Below are 12509 nucleotides of genomic sequence, written 5' to 3' on the forward strand. Positions count from 1 at the left end.
AGACATGTGTCAGAATAGGCTCTCAGGCTGAAGGTGAGATTTATGCCTGAAAGGATATTTTTACAAATTCTGAGCTGACAGAAGGCAGCGTAATGTCTGTGATATTAAGAAGACAATATTTCCTATTAATGGAGCAGGGACCTTGGTATTGCACATACAATTCTGCTCAATCTTATCAAGACCCATTTTTTCTGCTTGAATGAAAGATCACAGCAAGGTATATTTTGTAAAGAAAGCTTATACAATCAACATGAAAATTGAATTCTTACAGAGGAAAGATTTTAACAATAAAAGCTGTAAAAGTCCCCTGAAAGTGAGATTCAGTCCAATTTGACACAATAAATTGTTTTACCATTGAACAGAGTCCCACTAACAAGTATAGATTACATGTGTAAGACCCAGTTTTGCCTGCAGCTAATGTACCTGGAAGATGTATTAACTGTTCAGCTCTCCCGTTTTGCAGGCAGTAGAAGGAATTTGGTTCTGTTTAAGTATAGGAGGAAACGGAGAAAAAAATGAACACTAAAGCTTAAAAATGGCCAAATATTCAAAAATGTTTAATATCAGTATCTGACTTAATGTTCCAAATAGTCTAAGGAGGCTACACCCTTATCTGTAAGTAAAATATGCATTATTATTTACTGGAATACAGAATAAAAGGCAATTACATTAGCCACAGATATTAAAATGCCTGATGGGGGAACGGGAGGCACGCTATGTATTCTGCAGCATGCCTCCTTGGAAATGTTAGTGCTTCATGCTGTAACAGGCTGAAAATGAAGTGCAAACTCATCAGTGTAATTATTTCTTCCCTTTCTTTTGTGGAGGCTGTGCTGAAGGATGGACATCTTTAGCTTAATCACTGATTACATTTGTTGCCATATGAATCTGTAAAACAAGTGTAGCAAATCTATTGCTACGCTGAGTCGTTGCGAGCCCCAGTTCCTGTTCTCAAATTTGTAGCTCTGCTGTACAAAACCCAGAAAACCTACTTTCCCCTGCTGGTGGTTTGAATTGCTCTAATTTGTTCTGGTAATGGCGCCAGATGTCACAGCATAAAAGGAAGCCCGACCCGGCAAAAAAAGATTGCCATTCTGACCTTCTATTGAATTCTAGAGCCTTTGCCCTTTTTTGCCTTCTGAACAAACCCAGCACTCACAAACATGCTGAATGGAGTGGAAAAAGCAGCTTGACTCTTGTGAAAGAAGTTACAAGCAGAGCTGAGATGGCCGCTTGCCACTTCCCCTGTCAGGGTGACATCTGCCACCGTTTGCTGAGCTGCTTTTTGGGGGGTGGGGGGAAATGAACCTTCACCCCAGCATGGCTGGCCTTCTCCCCCTGTCCCTGCACCTTTGTTGCTGCTTCTTTTTTTTTCCAGAAAGTTTTTTTATTTTTCCTTCTGTCTTTGGAGTCTATCTTCTAGGATAGATAAAAACTTTATCTTATGGAGCTTCTACTTCTTCAACAACATACTGACACCATTTCTTTTCTCATACAATGAACATTTAGTTTATTATATTCACCACTCCATTTGCCTTGGTAAAATGGTTTTACATCTGTAAAAAAGCCCAGCAGAGTACATCAAAAGGAATACAGCCAGATGCCTGCTTGCATTGATAACAGTCCACTTTCATGATAAAGGCAGTCAACTTCCACGATTCATGCATCTTAGCCTTTAAAGGGTATTTTTGGTCAAATAATCTTTGCCATATTCAAGATAATCTGTGTGAAATTCTCTTTTCCTGTTTGCAGGAAGAAGTAGCAAAGCTTGGCAGTATTGATTTTGGATGCAAATAGGTATGCATATGTGTATGTACATGGATGTGCACTTTTGTGTGTCAACACATTTCCAAGGTCTTGGCACCTACTTTATTTCCATCACTCTTACTTATATAAGCCTAAACATGGCTCTGCCACAAAAATGAATAGAGAGCAGGATATAGTTGTAGCTCTTTCAAGCAGAGAAGGAGTCATTAAAAGAAAAATAAGATAAAATATTCTTAATCTTTGTCTGCTGGTTAGGGTGTAAGTACCCTTGGCAACCCAGCGATAGCATAGATTTTGATCTGTCCTCCTAACTGGCTCAGATGCACGATTCAGCATCCTCCAGGGCAGAGACATGATGCTTGGCAGAGGGCATAAACTCCCAGTGCTACATGAGGCTGCCTCTATCCAGTGAGTGCAGAAAAAGAAGGAATAAACACTAAAGAGAAGAGCAAGTGACAGTCACAGATAAGATTTGCAAATCACCCATAAGAACATTTGAGAACCAGACTATAGCCCTTGCTCATTCTATTTTTTATTTGCTCAATTAGAGAAACCCAACAAGCATGTACAGTACTTTATGATTATATTCAGCAAGCAGAGTTACACGAATAGGTATTTTGTTTGATACAAAGTGTTCAAGTGGGAAGCTTTTCTTTATACTGAAATAAAACATTCTTTTTGTGCATCATGTTCAAGAGAGTGAAAAGCAAGACAGACATTGGAGACTAAAATTAAAGTGGGCTGAAAATATAAAGGATTTTAGGATCTTAACATTAGAACCTGTCTTGGACATTAAAATATGGTTTAGCAGTGATTATTGAGTTCTTCTGACCCGCCCCATGAGATTTCCTGTAGGTAAAATTGTGAGGTGAAAATTCTCTACTATAAAAGAAATGTGGATTTTATTTTATATCTATCTTTATATTTTTATATCTTCATATCTATCTTTATATCTATCTTCATATCTTTAATCTTTATGTCAATATCACTACATCTTTTTAACATATTTTATCATCACTCTATACTTCATTAAGCCAGATCACTCATTTTGGGGTTGCTTTCATTTTACACAGAAGCAGCAATTAAATATTCACATCTTGAGGTGTTCTTTGGTTGCTCTTCTGGTTTTAAAATGGAATGCAGACAAAAAATTATGTCGATTACAGGGTTTCTACTTGGGATCAAAACCACAACTGATAGATTAGACAATGAAGAAGCTTGGAATAAATCTAGTTATTGACTCCCTGACAATACTGGAGTTCAAAAAAAACCACAGTCTGATGAAACCCAGAATAAAATGGTTTGGCTATTTCATCTTGTGTCTGATATGATCTGTAGTCAATTAGCAAAGCAAGTTCCCTTTTTTTTTGTACAGTATTGCTGTGCATTGCCAAGCTATTTCTTTGTTTGACATCTGTGTTAGACGCATGTAAGTGCTGAATTAAATTATTCTTTCATTAAAATCATTCTTATTTTTACAATTCAGGAAGTATGGTAGGCTGTCCATAAATGTGAAATGTAGTTTTTGACATGAGAATGAGACTTCATGATATTACACATACACACAAACCAAAAAATAAAAAATAAAAAAAAAAAGAAAGAGAGAAAACTCAGCAAATATACTTGCTGGGCCAACAGTTCAACTCCAAGGATTCATACTGTCTGGAGATTTCTATCCAACAGTCTTCCTTTTTTCTCCCCTCCATTCTCTTCTGTTTATCATCAGTCCACCTCTTCTTTTTATACTTTACACCAGCAACAACAAGTTGAGGTCCTTACGGCAAGTGCCTGTGTCCTGCTAGAATTGATCATTGATCCGGGAGTGTGACACGCATATGACAGAGCAAGGTCACTCAACTTCTTTTCCTCCATTTTTCATTTCTGTGCAGGTAGCTGCCACTTCAAGGTTCTTCCTCCCAGCCTGTCATATTGTTTCTTATTATGCTACCATATGAAAAATAGAAAGTACTCCAATCTTTATAAGGTATTATTTCCTAAGTATTGCTCTGCTAACAGTTCAGAAACACACTCTCCACTACAAAATGTCACTGAGGTACATTATTTTAAAAATATTATTTTATCTAGTAACAAGTGCTACTATGGGAAAAACTGCAGAGAAAAAAAGAAGTCAACTCATTAAGAATAACCTATTAAATGTTAATGAAAGTATCTTGTAAAGAAGTCATATATCTTCAGGGATGACATAAATAATAATCCAATGTGAAGTAAAAATTCACTCAAATACCTATGATAGTAACTTTTGTTGATGTAAAACACTTTAGGATGTTCCATAAGTGCCACAAGGCTATTATTTATCTTCGAGCAAAAAAAGCATTTGGGAGTTGTGCAAGGTCTTTTATTTAAAATGGATAAACCTGCATATTAAAAATAAAGCTCATGCTTTGGCATCAGTACTCCAGTCTCAAATATTCAATGTAAAGAAACCCCACATGTATTTATGTGAATACGTGAAACAAACATCCTGGCTTGTTCTTTTGTTTGGTTGACTTACCATAGTTATTTAATTCTGTGTAGGAGTGAATGGTACATTCATGGACAGGTTCCTAAAACCATGATTTCTGTCTGACCAGGGTCTGAAGCCTCAGGAATGTTTTTAAATTAATCCTAATCCAGAAGTGAAATAACTTCTCTGAAGGAAGAAAAACTATTCATTGTTCTATTTCATTGATTTTCAAAAACAAAGATTGGATGCAAATGTAAAAGTTGAGGTCAGCCCTTGCTAGACTGTCTTCATGATCTAGAAAGGACAGAAAGTATTATGCTTTTAAAGATCTTATAATCAACTCAGAATGGGACCAGAGTTTCAAATGAGGTCCAACTGCTGTAGTCACTAGTGCATATCAAAATCACTGTCCTTACTAGTTTTGATGCCAGGTTATCTGATGTTGATAAGAGCTTACAAAGGCACAAAAACAGGAACAGAAAAAAACCACATTCTGAGGCCAATGACATAAGAAAATGTAAAAGATTTCAGAGAAGTATAGACAGATAAAGTAAAAAAAAAAATGTGCTTCCTTCCACATTTCCTTCAAGGGGTTTAAAAACTACTAAAGACTGAAAATGTCTTCATCCATGCAGTATAAATCGATCTCTAAGTGATGGATAATAGGTAGAAGGATTGACTAAGGACAATTAATATACTGTTGAAAACTGATTTTCGGAACAAATTGTTCTGGAAACCTTCTGATATTAAAAGACATGATATTAACATGACCTCATATCCCAGAACCCTGGAATCATAGGAAATAAAACTGGGATGAACCTTAGGGCATCATTAGACCATTCCTTTACCCAAAGGCAGAATCAGCTGAACTTAAAACATTCCTGAGAGATGTTTGAATAGTCTGGTCTAAAAGCCAAATCTTATTACACAGCTTCCCTCCTGCATCTAGACTTCCATCACCCTCAAAGTTTTTCTTGCTACATTGTAAACTCCCGTATAAAACACCTGTATCTCAATGCCTATTATTTTATAACCAAGAAATAACACTTCTCTATACTTACTGTTAGATTTCTTCCCCTGATATCTATCCTCATTCTCTCTTGCTTAGGATGATGTTCATTATTTTCTTGTCCTACCTATGAAGATCATGGTGAATACTTTATCCTGTTCCTTCATATTTTTCTTTTCCGTTCTCCTATGTTCTTAGGAGATTTCAGCATATCAAAGGAAGTCATATACTGTAATACGCTGCCTTATCATGATTAAGCTGTTCACTATAACTGGGTAGGTCTTTCAAAATATTCTGCATGATGAGTTTTTTCTCAGTTCTGTGGGACTATCTATGACATGATCTTATTGCCTGGGTGGTTCAACACCATTCAGGTGTGATGTTCTTTATCTATCTCTATCCATTTGAAATGCTATCCTCATTGTGATACTTAAATTTCCTTTAAAGCTTTTCCTATACATTCAAGAGTCAGACTCCAATATTTGCTCTCTATCACATTTTACCACACTGCCAACTTATTACTAAATCGCTGCACCTTTTGGGATTGTGTGAATGACCAAATTTAATATTGATATGATTTAGTTGCATGAAATTCCTGGAACAGAGAAATATGTCTTTGCTTTATATGTAAAATTATTAAACTGTAACCAAAGCAAAGTAACATAATTAAACAACTTATGATACATTACAAATAGAAAAGTTCAGACCTCTGAATGTGTGCAGTTATAAGAAAGCCAATATATTTAAGTGGCCAAGTTTTCATCCTTTCCTCTGGAGTAAAAGGTACAGGGAGAAAAACCAGAAAACATAGATATCTATAACACATAGAAACAGTATGTACACATAAGGACCTATGTCCATGATTCTGTAGGCTTATCATGAGTGGTTGTGCTTTAATTTCTGATAGTTCTGTCTCAAGATGATGATATATATATAAATATGTAAGATGGAATATGGGAATACTGCACCTTCACCTCCCACAACATGCCTTGCATTCCTTGCCAAAGACACCAACACTTTAAAACAACAGCAATGCCCACTGCAGCTGAATGACAGGGCTTACAAAATGACTAGAAATTATGTGAACGTTTCTGCTTAAGAGAAATTGAGTGAAAAGGCGAGTTTGCGAAATCTGAAATGCTTTGAGGAAAGATATCCATGTTTACTATCATTTGAAGCTTACTGAAGGCCAGAACCTCCATTGCCTCTCCAAAGAAACTTCCTGCATTATTTACTGAGTTTCAGAGTAAGGACACTTGGGATCGTAATTTGCAGTCTGAATGTAGGACATATTGTATCTGTTTCACTTCTATTGATGCAATTTATGTCTGTCATGTCCCTCTTCGAAATATTAGTGCATGACTGCATCATTACAACAGTCTGTAAAACAGAACTGGAAAAAGAATGAATGGGGAAAAAAAGTCAGAAATGCTTGAAGACACAGAGAAGCTACTCTGCAGACAATAAATGAGCGCATTCTAGAAACGTTAGAAACAGTGTTGTAGTAAATGACATACAAAATGATAACCAGAAAGTATCATGTGTATGATAAGAACAAGGAAGGAAAAAAGGAGAAAACCCACTCTAGAATTGTAGTTATGGCAGAAACTGGATAAAATAAATAATAATACAAAATGCTTCATTGAAGTCTAAGGCCCTGCTAAGAGCAGTAGAACATTAGATGTAGGCTTGGCTAGATTGTCTCAGAAGTAATTAAAATACTGCAACAAGAAAAAATCTTCATGCAAGTAGATCAAAGAACAGAATTAATCTAAATATTTTGCATTATACACACCTCAAAAAATTTAAAAAAAAAAAAAAAGAAAAAAGAAATCTGCTGTTCTTTGAGCAACTAAATGGTAGTTTAATAAAAGATGAGAAAGTAACAATCACATGCAGCTTTTGTACCATGTAAAGCAGAACTATACACCGGTTTGGGATGTTAGTGGTAAAGTCACCATTTGAATCAGTAATATAAATAATCACAACACCCCATCAGTTTTTCCTCTGTAAGCATGAAATAAAATTGCTGAAGCCTGAAGTGAACTATTTATCTCACAAGATGGTAATAGCGGTACCATCAACACTTATAGGAAAGGAAATAAAACCTTCTGTTGTCTTAATCATTTTGTAGCTAAACACACAGCAATGTGTCCTGCTGCCTTGTGCCCCTCCTTCCTGGCCCTGGGGAAGAAAAACTGTCACACCAGTGCCACTGAATTGCAGAAGAGACCTGCCCCTTCCCCACCTCTCTCTGCACTTTTCCCCTTCCTGCGGGGCTTCCTGCTGTGGCGTTGTTCCCCCATCCATCTTCAGGCTACCCTCTGTTGCAGAAGGAGGAAGGCAGAGCCTCCCTGGAGCAGCAGGAGAGACCAGAAGCCATCCCCTCAACATGACAATTCAAGAGCTTGCTAATAGATTCCTCTCTGTTACTTTAGAAGCAGGGAGCCATGCATGAACACTTGGGGCTGGAAGGATTAATTTTTTTTTATCCAATGTCCTCTTTTACCTCTGTGATGTCAATTTAAGAGACTTTCAATCGTCTTCATCAGAGTGTTCACCCATGCAACTTCAATAAATAAAATAACTGGGTGTAAGTGTGTTTTTTTCTGATGGATGTTGTGGTTAAGAGGACATGACAGTAAGCTGCAAGAGTCATTATCTATTAATTTTGTTGGTTTATTTTAGTAAGCAATTTATAGCTTTTCCAGAATGTCTTTTACATTTTCCGCTCATTAATTGAGTCCCATTTATATCTTTCTTTTGCATTAAAGGATGTATTGCACTATTTAAAGTCTTAATTTAGCTCGTGTGTCAAAACTATATCTAAATGAGCCACTTACAGCACTTTTGTATGAATTGCATTATGTAAGTCTTTCCCCTCCTGCCTTTTTTATCCTTGCAGATTCAATTTCTCTGTTAGAAGATAGGAAAGGAACAAATAGAATATAATAAGCAGCAATATTAAAAGACAAACTTGGGACTGCCAAGTCAAGTTCAAGCTGTAGAAGAAATTTTAAGTGCTTGAAAAAAATGGTCCAAAACCTTGTACAAAGGTGCAAATAAGTGAGATTCTTCCATGTAAACTGGAAGAATCTTTTTTTTTCCAAACAGTAGCCTATGGTTTTGAAACTTGTAATCCCAGGCCTTTTATTTATCTGTCTTCCTAATCTGTGTGCTTAAGTTATTGCTGATATCATCAACAAAAAGAAGGTACATACCTTCTCAAGATAGTGTCTTCTTTGTAAATCAGTGGTAGGAAAAAAAAAAAAACAGAAGAAGGAGCGAGGATCAAGGCAGACCATTATCAGAACTTCTTTCTCAAAGCTGATCTAGTCTTTCAGCTTCTGACAGCCCTTAACTCTATGAAAAAAAGTAAAAAAAAGACCAAACCAAATCAATAAACATCACACACCAAACAGGGGGTTGTTTGTTTGTTTTTCCAGAAACTCTTCCAGAGGTTTTGTTTGTATATTTGTTTTCTGGAAAGTAATTTATTCTTGTTTCATATATTAGCTACTTATGATGTGAGCTAAATACTTTACTAGTTCAAATTTTCATATCTTTCCTTTAATGTCTCCATTGAATGGCCCATTGATCCCAAAACAGTATATTTACAACAGGGTACAGGAAACATCATTCTTTTCCTTGGTTAGCTAGCAGCAGGCAGTGACATCTCCCATTGGGAGTAGTACCTTTGCACTGTTAAAATGTGCGTATAACTTAGATGCTGATATTGATGTTCACAGTAATGATGTTTGTCATCTGCTCCATTGCAGACGTGAGAAGCTCTTTCCCACTTAGCGCTACATAATAAGGTGTCACTCTCACAGTTCTTCATGCTTCTTTCTTTATTCAGAGAGTTTGGTGAACTTTATTTCTACTTTCTCTTTTTATGAGCAAAACATGACTTTGTTAGATCATTTAAGGTATGTACTATATTTTTAAGATCTCAATTAACATTAACTGAGAGAGGTTTTTGCCCTTAAAACTGTATTGTCAATACAGGTTTCCTTTTGCTTCCACAGCATTTTGTTCTAATACATTTCTTATTATAAGATACAATATTGCCAGTGGTTATAATAATGATCTTTAACATCTGTTCTTTGCAAATACCAACTGTTCCTTAATTTGGTGCCATATTTAAAAACAATTACCCGCTTTCAGCCTCCCATTTTAATATCAAGTTATATTTCATATCATGGTATATTACTAGGTAGCTGATTTTGTTTCTTTTTTTGTATAGTTGATTCTTAGCTTATAAAAGATTATTATTTCTCTCACCATGGATAAATTTTATGGAGTGATTAGTATGCCTTATTATCTGCTTCCATCAACAATCTTTCAAGCTTGGCAAAAAAGAAACAAAAAATCACAACATGTTATCACGTTACCATGAGCAGGAATTTGGATGTACTAGAATTTGGGGATATCTGTACTGCATATCTAATGTGTTGCTCTTGCCTTAGTAACTACTCTTCCACACAAAGCTGAATATTCCTTTTTTTTTTTTTTTTTTTTTTTTTTTTTTGGTGATACTTTGGAAAACTGTGTTTTAGCCTTTTACTGTAAAGTATAAGGCAAGACACCTTTATGATACTTTCTTTACATCAGGCTTGGAAATCCCACCAATCCCTGGACTGCTAATGCACCTGCTCCAAACCCAAGAAATAGAACAATTCTGAATGCAAACCTTAAATGTTATGGGTTGGATAGTAAATTTTGAGTTATCATTATTTTTCACATTAGAACTTTGCTGGAGTTATTTGCTCAGATCCTAACTGACTCTCCATTTCTTCAAGAAGTGCAGCCTAACCAGCCCTCGTGCCCAAGTGAAGTCCCTCACCCCCCACAGTGGGTATCATGACACATACTTTCAACTTACTAATTTTGTGGAAAGACTTCAGTTATTAAGGCAAATGTGCCAATGTACCACCGTCTGAAAAACCTGAGCACTCTTCCAGATCTACCCTAACCCACAGGAAACATTTTTTGCCTTTCTTTATCTTCAAGATAAGGTTGGGGAGACCTGAAACCTAAAGATTTGATCAGGCTCTTGATATGGATAGTTCAGAAAAAGAAGTGGGAATCATGTCATCCCACAATCAGTTACTACATTTTTATAACTTCCTGGACCAGGTTAACATTACCAACTGTTGAAGACAGGCTCCTATTCTAGCTAGACCTTGGTCTCATCCATTGTGGTTATTCTGTTTCTGCGATGACTTCCATACTGATACTGGATCTATTCCAATTTTCTGCTGAACATAACTTAAATAACTTTGAAAGCCATGGTCATGGACAAATATCTTTAAAGATGGCTGTAAGTGGCTATCCCTGTTAATTTTATTACAGTTTAGATAAGAAGGCTGGAAATTACATTAAGTTATGAATAACACAGCTTGTAAGCCCGTATAAGTGACCAATATGGTAGAAATGCAGTCAAATACACTCAACAAGCATTTTATGTGTATAAAAGGCATAGATAACTTTTATTTTTTCTTACAGACAAGGAAAGTAATTTGAATTAATCAAGAACTGAAAACAAATTAGACACAGATACACAACTTTTGACTTTTAAAAATATCCATGAAAAACTAAACTTCTAGTTTGCATTTGTATTTATAGCTATACTTCCTGAATGGCAAGAGGCAGAAGCTGAGATGTTAGAACTTTTTTTTTTTTTTCTCTGTTTTTGATCTGCTTGAGTCACTGAGCAGAATATTCAAAATCTTATACAAACATATGCTCTTGGAAAATCTTGAGCTTTTCAGACTCACAGATACTGGACAATTCAAAGATGACAAGTGCATTGCACTGGGAGTGCTCTGGTCTGAACATACAAACTTTTGTAAATCTTATTTTTACTGTTGATAGAAAAATCAATTTTCTGATATTTTGCTGATTATGCTTAAAATGAGCAGGTCATATACAGATGATGAATTATTTTTTTAATTTACAAATATCAAACTTAACCTTTAAAAAGTGCAGTAGAAACTCTTATTTTTCATTGAAATATTTATATTACATATTTCTGGGGGTGAAGGAACTTACTTTTTTCTCTGTATGTACAGTACCGAACACAACAAAAATGCTATTTGTTAGTCTCCTAGACATTACTGCATATAATATGAAAAACTAATAATATTATGAACCTAGTGGGGTAGCACTTCAGAATAAATTAATTTCTTGAGCTGTGCCCTTAATTTTTACAGAATAACATTTCCACTAGTTTGAAGGATTTATGAAATAAAATCAAGTGGTAAAGACGTAAGATGAAAGAGTGAGTTGGTTTGTGACAATGTATTGGCCTTAGAAGCAGAAAGGGCAGAAAGTCAAATACAAATAAAAATGAAATATCTTATCATTGACCTCTAGGCAATGAATATTATTCCTTGTAATAAGGACTGCTAATTTTATTACTTACAAATTATATTTTGAACAGCTCTACATTCCTTTTCTATATTGCTTATTTTTAGAACGATTATAAATTTTAGGTTAAAAAACCCTATAATATCTAACTTTTGTGTTATTTGACATTAAATACATAAGATGAGAAAAATCTTACTACCTTGTTTGATTAATCTTAGGATATTATTCTGAATACTTTGTTTCTGCTTTTGCTGAAGGTGGCTTTTTTGAAATAGTCCTACTGGCATATGATACTTTACATACCCACTGTAGCTCGTTAGTGAGGTAAATTAATTGAGAAAAATTAACCTGTGATGTTTGTATCAGAGATTCTTTGGGCACTTAGGGACAAAATCATATAACTTTCACAGGAAATATCATTACTAGACTACAAGCTGAATTTATTTACTGTGTAAAGAAGAAATATTTGAATGTTAATGTTCCTCTCACATAGTTTTCAGAAAAGTTTATCAACCAGGAGAAAATAACATTTTTTATGTCAATCAGTTGGCATGATATATGGCTTGCATTGAATTTTTTTGTAGAACTTGGTTTACTGCTTATAATAATCACATTAAAGTTTAGTAAGTTAGTGAAGCTTACTTTTTTTTTCTAATAATTGAACATGCAAAGTATATGCTTTGACCAAAGAAGAGACTGTAAAACCAAAGCTATTAATATCTTCTTAAATTTTCTTCTTTAATCTTTTAACTGAAGTGAGAAGATAATATTTTCTTTTTCATTTATTGTCTATATTGTGCATGCCTGTGTGTATACTAAATAATTTTTTGCTTTGTTCAGAATGCTGAACAAAGTCATATAAATAATTATGCCTAAGTCTTTACTTTTTTGCTTGAT

Source organism: Egretta garzetta, unplaced genomic scaffold, assembly GCF_000687185.1.
Source record: "Egretta garzetta isolate BGI_Z169 unplaced genomic scaffold, ASM68718v1 scaffold259, whole genome shotgun sequence".
Taxonomy (NCBI): domain Eukaryota; kingdom Metazoa; phylum Chordata; class Aves; order Pelecaniformes; family Ardeidae; genus Egretta; species Egretta garzetta.